This window comes from Lactuca saligna, chromosome 7 (assembly GCF_052625555.1).
Source record: "Lactuca saligna cultivar CGN05327 chromosome 7, ASM5262555v1, whole genome shotgun sequence".
Lineage (NCBI taxonomy): Eukaryota > Viridiplantae > Streptophyta > Magnoliopsida > Asterales > Asteraceae > Lactuca > Lactuca saligna.
The window spans coordinates 123574739-123583441 of NC_136423.1; the positions used below are offsets into that span (position 1 = coordinate 123574739).

The 8703-nt window shown below is 28.6% G+C and overlaps 1 long non-coding RNA gene across 3 annotated transcripts; it reads right to left on the reverse strand.

The window, feature by feature from the left end:
• Window positions 1-397: 397 nt before the first annotated feature.
• Window positions 398-8481, reverse strand: LOC145005563 (uncharacterized). 3 transcript variants are annotated; one of them, XR_013662617.1, is made up of 4 exons: window positions 8180-8480; window positions 7740-7815; window positions 7541-7619; window positions 398-521 (listed from the first exon to the last, which is right to left on the reverse strand). It is a non-coding gene; the product is annotated as an uncharacterized LOC145005563 (long non-coding RNA). The 3 variants fall into 3 exon arrangements; XR_013662618.1 differs by lacking the exon at window positions 398-521 and adding an exon at window positions 7365-7458 and having other exon boundaries at window positions 8180-8481; XR_013662616.1 differs by lacking the exon at window positions 398-521 and having other exon boundaries at window positions 7365-7619; window positions 8180-8472.
• Window positions 8482-8703: the final 222 nt, after the last annotated feature.

An 8703-nucleotide genomic window follows, 5' to 3' on the forward strand; every position in this document is an offset into this window, starting at 1 on the left:
TATTACTAAAAAAAAAATCCTTAGTGTCATAACAGTAGTTGATTATTTCATTAACAAAAAACAAACTTAAATAAAAATAATACATTTTTACAAAGTGATTAAAACTTAACATGGATTATGATTGATAAAGTATATCCATAATATTTCAGTTATAAAGAACTACCCGTACAAAACATGATTTTAGAATATTAAACACTAACATAATAATATTAGACGTGTAATATCACAAAGTTAGAAATGTAACAACACAATATATAATATATATTGAATCAAACTAGTTCATTATTTCAACAAAAAAAATCAAACTAGAATATTCGGAATCCAAACAAAAGAACCATCAGTTGAAATGAATTCAATACTTGAATAAGATTCTTCAAAATTATAGTTAGATAACATAATACCAAAAACCTTAAAAAATTTGTCACATGATTGTAAGATCTATTAGATATTCATTCATCTCAGTACTTGTTAAAAACTTCTAATTTGAAATATTCAAGTGGGGATTCATTAGCTAAAATTACCTGCAACAAAAAATAAAAGAATTATTAGAATGAAGTACGGTTTATACAAATATTTCAAAATGAAGTCAACATGCTATAGTAATGTAATTAATGATACAACATAATAATGTAGTATGTAATGTAATTGATCATAAAACACATAATGCAAACATTTATAAGAAAAATACTCTGAATCTAATGATTGTTTCTTGAGTACAACCAGTTACTACACATCAATAAGAGCAATCAATATTGTTCAAAGAGACATCTCTAACCTTTTGTGTTCGAAGAAACCTTTTGTACACAATTATAGTAACGATCATATTCTAGAAACAGATATAAGAGAAACAATTATTTTCTTTAGTATAACCCTTTTTCTGCAAGCTAACAAGAAGATATACAAACCAAACTATGTTGAATAGACCTCCAACATTATGTGTTTGAATAAGTTAAAAAGTTACTTTTAACAAAACTATGCTAAATTTAATAAAAGTAGTCAACAATGCAATAGTTTTCACTAATTGTGACTCATATTTTGGAAATATACTCATTCTTAAAGAACAATTTAGTCATGAGAAGGGGTGATACATCTGACTCTTTTTTCATTTAGGACTTTCATCAAACAGGTAGAATGCATGTATAGTTTAAGTGAATTTGTTGAATAACAATAAGTACTTTGGATACCTTGACAATTTTACAAAACACATTGCCCGAAAAGTGTTGAAAATCAAACCTTAAAAGTGCTCAAAGTCAAACCTTGACAAATTGTACAAAACATAAATGTGATAAATAGAAATCGAATCTTGAAAGTGCTCAAAATAGATCTAAAACAACTAAACAAATCTGATTTGATGAAGAATTGTTGAAATTGAAGATCAACGAAAAAAACTAACCTTATTTTGTTGAAAATGGATGATTATGGTGCTAAAAATCGACCCCACTCAATTCAATTATCAATTGCAGATGTAGAAGAATGGTTGTTGAAAATAGCCTCAATCTGATGATCACCCCCAAATGGCGATAGATGGAAATCAACCCCAATCAATTCGATTATCAATTGCAGATGTAGAAGAATGAAGAATATGAACTCGAAAAATACAAAAATCATGAATTTAGAAGCTATGATTTAGACAGGATACAATCATTCTTCGATCAATCAATCTAAAAAATTAAAGGATGATATGGTTGAAATAAGTGATGATTTAAGGAGATTGAAGGTCGATTACATGAGAAAATTAAGGAATGTTGATCACATAGGAGCGATAATCTTGGTAGAAGAATTAGGGTAGATGAAGATGTTCTTGAAGATGACATGAATATTATGCTAATTGTGTATCAGATCTGGTAGTGATGTTATATTTAACTTAGTGACTAATCTGCCCCTAATTAACTAATCAGTTAGATTAATTAGTGTTAATCCCCTTTTTTTATAAGCCACAAGATCAAATTTGATGAAAGGCTAAGATTTAGTCCCCATGTCTCACAAAATATAGGTGGTCTCAAATGAACCTCTACCTATATATATATATATATATATATATATATATATATATATATATATATATATATATATATATATATATATATATATATATAATATATATATATATATATATATATATATATATATATATATATATATATTCAGATTCATTTGATACCGTGTTAATTTTGTGAGACCGTGAGACTAAATCTAAAAATATTTTTAAAAGGAAAAATAAAAATAAAAAGAAAAATCCAAAAATTCTTTTTTTTTTAATTATTATTTTCAAAACTTTAATTACCTAAAAAAATTAATAAATAAATAAACAAAAATTACCGTTTTTATTTTTTTTTGAAAAATACATGAAATATTCTAATAGAATATTACACTATAAATATTCTAATGTTATTTTTACAATGTTAGAATAACATACTATATTTTTCAGATATGTAGAATATTTTATTTATTCTACTAAAATATGTAAAAAAAGTATTTTTTTTAAATTTTTTTAAATTTTTTTTTTAAAAAATTTGGAAAATATAAATTCCGAAAATAATATTTGAAAAAAAATTGAAAATTTTTATTTATTTTGCATTTTAAAAATGTTTTTTATTTTATCTAGGGCTGTCAAATCGGGCAGTCGTGTCGTGTTTTTGTCTGATACGACACGACACGACAAGTTTTTGTATAACACGAACACGACACGACACGATGTCGTGTTTTTTTTTCATTAACACGAAAACAAACCAATTAAAACACGGCAACACGACACGACACGACAAAGATAATATTACATAACTATTAATGTATTTCGTTCATACTTACAAATATATAACACGACAAAAACGACAAACACGAAAAACACGACAACCACATGCTTAATCGTGTCAATTCCGTGTCGATTTATGAACACGAACACGACACGACACGACATTGTGTCTTTTAATCTTGACACGAAAACGACACGAACACGAATTCGAATTTTGATTTCGTCCCGATTTCGTTTCGTTTCGTGTATTTTTGTCGTGTCGTATCATAAATTGACACCCCTAATTTTGTCTACCAAATTAATGGCTAAGATTGCGTCTCACGGTCTCACAATATTAGGTCGTCTCACATAAACCTAAACATATATATATATATATATATATATATATATATATATATATATATATATATATATATATATATATATATATATATATATATATATATATATGGTTAGGTTCATTTGAGACCACCTATATTTTGTGAGACCGTGAGACGCATTTTTTTTTTTTAGTTAATTCATGTTCCGAAAATAATATTTAAAAAAAGAATTTTTTGATTTTTCCATTTATTTTGCATTTTAAAATTATTTTTAGAATATGTACAGTGTAATATTCTATTTAGAATATTTCACGTATTTTAAAAAAAAAATAGAATTTTTTTTAATTTTTTTTTAATTTTTTTAGTTAATTCAAGTTCCGAAAATAATATTTAAAATTTTTTTTTTTAGATTTTTCCATTTATTTTGCATTTTAAAATTATTTTTTAGAATATGTCAGTGTAATATTCTATTTAGAATATTTCACGTATTTTTCAAAAAAAAAAAAAACGGAATTTTTTTTATTTTTTTTTTATTTTTTTTAGTTAATTCAAGTTCCGAAAATAATATTTAAAAAAAGAATTTTTTGATTTTTCCATTTATTTTGCATTTTAAAATTATTTTTAGATTTGGTCTCACGGTCTCACAAAATTAGAATGGTATCAAATGAACCTAAACCTATATATATATATATATATATATATATATATATATATATATATATATATATATATATATATATATATATATAAACCTTTTTATTCTCGTTCCGTCAAAATCAATTTTACAACCTTCGTTTATTGCCACGTCCCCTCCTTTCTAAACGACACCATTGACATCAACGTCGATTCACACACTTCATTGTCTCTGGTGTGCCGTATCGGGTTCCCCTTTACTTCTCCCCTACGATGCAACCGCTCCTCATCTTGCAGAATAAAATTGACGACGACTTACCCTCTACTTGGTATCTTCTTCCCTTGCCCACCATGCCATCACTTCCCCCCGTTGATTTACTTCTTGAAGAACTTCATCGTAGGTTCAAGAAACGGCTGCTATGTTCGCCTCTTTTTTCCCTCCCTATTTTGGATACCGGTCTCCTCTTTCTCCATAATACCGCTCCCTCTAATCCACTCATATACAATGTTTTTAATATTCTTTTTGTTTATGAGTGCGATCTCAATTTTTGACATGTCATCTTATATTGATTTTCTACCAAATGAATTTTTTTTTTTTTTTTTTTTTTTCTGTTTTGGCGTGCCTGATATATAAAAGAAACAGATGGAAGGAAGACGAAGATTGAATCCGGTAAAATATTTCTCCTTGATCTCATATAAACAATTCCGAATTTTGAATTTTTTTCCCCTAATTTTCCCGTTAGGGTTTTGAGTTTCGCCATGATGTTGTATTACTGAGATAGTTTTACTTGGTACATTAATTAACGTAATCCTTTTAATCTTTTCCTTAAAAATCTCACACTTCAATTACTATTGATCATCCAATATTTTATGGTTTTAGTTTAGGTTAAAGGATCTTAAATTGTTAATTATGGAGGAGAACCTGTTGCATACACTTCACAACCAATGGGCTCGTAAGGCTTTTTTCTGTGTTTATAATGCATATCTTGTTAGACATGAAAAGGCCCTTCAATTCTCATTTTAGGTTAGGCGGTGTTCCTACATATACCGTTGTGGCTTCTATTCGGCTTTCTGACCTACCATATTAACAAATCACATGTATTATGACTCATGGTTTTATCAGGTATTAATAAGAGACCACTATTGCTTAAATTTTCATTGTTTACCTTTTGTTTCAAAGGTGGCAAGAAGACTTAAATATGCTTTCCGCTTTTTGTTACATTTTCCATGAATTAATAATAAGTTGTTTGGTTTTACCAAATTGGCTTCAATTTTAGTTTAAATTATGACCATCAATTGATACCGGTACTTATTGGTTTTTTACTTTTTATGCAGGTAAGCATATAAGGATAACTACCCAACAACCTACTAGGCCTAGAGCTATCAACTATATATTAGAGCTTGATATGAACCATGATTTAGTTACAAATTTAAGACATTGAACTAGAATGCTCAAATGATATATTTACTAAACCATGGATATAGTCAGATGATTGAATGCCAAAGACCCCAATAGTAACATCACCCACAATTAAGGATTCTTCTCAATGAGTCAACAGAGTGTATGATACCCATGTAGAACCTCACATAATCTCGATAGTAAAAGTATGCACCACACCAATAAACAAGACAATGTCAAATGGTTAAGGGCATTATTGATCTACTCATATACAAAACATTCTGACTTTTTTTTTAATATTTCTTTATAGTTAAATGTTTCTTGATTATGTGTTGAGATGCTTAAATAACCCATTTGAAAAGGATTGTCAGTTTTTATTTCTTAGATTTTAATGTACTCTTGTAATAGCAAAATACTAGAAAACTTGATTTTAATGTACTCTTACAATAGCAAAATACACATGAATGAGATAGGAGATTTTAAGAGATCAAAGAATTTGATTAATAGATAATTATTTTTAATGACGATTTACTTGTTCACACATCATTGTAATTTTATTTTTTCTTATAAAGACATTATATATTGAAAGTCTACCCATTTATAAAATACCACTTATAGATTTTTTGTTATTTAAACAATAAATTTTTGAAAAATCCGGAGAAGATACCTAATAATTATTCGTGGGTTGTGATTATCACGACCCTCAAAACATTTCTAGTATATATACACACACATAAGCCGTTTACCCGTGTCAAGCGACATGTGCGAATAATTTTTTTTCCAGAAATTAGTTCTTTTACATAAATAGTTGAGTGTTTTCCATTGTTGATAATGTAGAGATCTTCAAAACATATAAGGCCACCAATATGCAATGAAAGTACGTAGTTCCACTCCCCTTCAGTTGGATTAGAACTTCAGTTGGATTAGAAGAAACCAAACAACCTCACATTAGTCCACGTTTTTTATGATTCCACTGTCGTGCGCTCGGATGCAACATAATTTTTTTTGGAAAATCTTGTTATCTATATTGTCTTGCACTGCTATCTTCTTTTATTTTTCAAAAAATAAGCATTCAATATTGATCTCTTAATTTTTTTTAATGTTTTATCTAATAAACTAATTTTATTTTACCTTCAACTTAAACAATATTCTATTCCTATAAAATTAAAATTATACTTGAACTGTAAAATGATAAACAACATTTCTTTAAATTTATGATAGACTTGTAAAATCCATATGACATCCAACCAACTTGAGCCAAATGCCATCATGAATGGTCATCTTCATGTTGGACATTATTGTTAAATTCATGCCATATGAAACTTATACAATAAGCTACTATCTTATGTTTTATTAAATAGAATTATAAAATTCAATGTCAGTCATGCATATTAATTAAAGTTAAAACCATCAAATATATTGTTACTAAAAAAAGACTTTATGTAACCCTTTATTGTTTGCAATAACAACAATACCCCAAAACGTGGTACTTTTTTACATCCTTTATATGATACACAAAACTCAAAAGTTGGCTTACGTAATATCCTCATATATATACTAAAAAAAAAACTCAAAAGTAAGCTTCTTTGTAGCCTTGACAGTTGTTTTTTAGGTGTATTCCTCAAGCCTTTTTCTACAAACAAAGTACAAAACTACCATTTTGCCCCTGACTTGGTCTGTAGATTTCAAGGTTAATTATGGCATATCCGTTTGTTATTTGTGCCTTTTATAAAAGCTTTGGAAAACCAAGTTAGATGGCATGCACACTTTTGGTATTCAACTTGACCATTTTTCCCTTAGGGTTTATTTTTATTGTGAGCTTTAAAGGTTTCCTTGATGATGTATACGTTTATTTGTTGGATTTTTCATCTGGAAATGTTGAAGAAGCTTAGGTGGTTGGCCTCCTCTTTTTTGGTGTTATGAACATTAAAAACACCACAGGCATAACCATATGAATACAACCAAAGACACACATACACGTAAAACCACTCACACCATTTTGGGTAATCTACTTTATTTTTTACCTAAATTTAGCAACATACTTAAAATTCTTGACCAATCATAGAAATAGCCACAAACAAATATATAACCACTCATATCACACATAAACAACATACAAAACACACAAACATGTGTGTCATGCCACACACACACACACACACACACACATATATATATATATATATATATATATATATATATATATATAGAGAGAGAGAGAGAGAGAGAGACTCCAAATGACTTTGCAGGGGACATGAACTAAGACCCATAAGATTGTTTTAATCATTTAATTTCTTGAAGGACTCCATTTATTAACAGGAAGCATGTATCAAGATGAAACTTTGAATAATTGGCTAAATTAGAACAAAAATGAAACTCAAATCAGTTTATACGTACTAAAAAAGAAGAAGAAGCCATATACATTTATTTTGTTACCTTCATTTCCGGCACACATAGTTATTGCATAGAGGGAGAAAGAGAGGCATAATAAGTATTCATTGGTGTTTGTCAAGCCCTAATCAAAACAAATAATAAAAAATTAAAAACCCTGTATAGAGAAGATACATGGGAAAAAGGAGAAAAGAACACATTGTTAATTTAGAGAGAAAGAGAGGGGGAGGGGTAGAAGACATACCACTGAAGAACTGTCAAAATCTTGGATTTCTTTTTCTGGAAGTACATCTCAAATAACCTTCAATTCACATTGTCACCTACAAATTAAATACCACCAAATGTTAACTAATAAGTGTAATGAGGATGAACAAAAAGTTGGCATGCATTGTTTATCTATTAGAAACGAATAAAAACAAATAAGAAAGGGTATTAGAAGATTGCCTATAATGTCAAATCTCACCCATTGACTTTTGTTTACCAGATTCTGAGTTTCTTAATCACATCCTCAATTCATAAAATGATAAAATCAAATTGCAAATGAAACAGATCAAACCCATATCGTTCCATAAAACTGAACATAATTGTTTAAAATTTTGAAATCATTCAAAATGTAAGGATCTATTCAAAATATTCCATGCAATAAAGATTGTACATAAACATATAGCTAAGAGAAACACCGACTGGAAAATCTTTTCAGGTTTCCATCTCTTTCTGGTGGTGATGAGTGCGTTAACTAACGATGAAGGAGGAAGTAGCAGCTTCGAATAGGGATTATTGAGAAAAAGATGAGACTGGTAGTAACGAAGGCTGAGGTCGCGACGGCTTGTAGTAACGTCGGTGATTCGTTGTGATATCGACGGTAATTGCTAGGAGCAAGGGTAGTAGGGTTTATAGAGAAATATGATAGAAACTGTGAGAAGGGAGGGTGGCTTATAAAAAGGATAATACTAGAATCGATTTGAACGGGTCTTCCGAGACGGTTAGCAACAATCACCAAAGTTTAAAAAGTTAAAATATTATCTTACTCTTTCAAATACTGACCGGATAAGATTTACCTGGTTGTAATGTTAAAGATGTTGTAAAATGCTCTGCTTTAAGAGTGCACTTCTTAAAATTCAACATTTCAAGCTAAATGTTTATTTATATATATATATATATATAGAGAGAGAGAGGGAGAAAGACGTTCAATTGAGAAAATAAAAAAG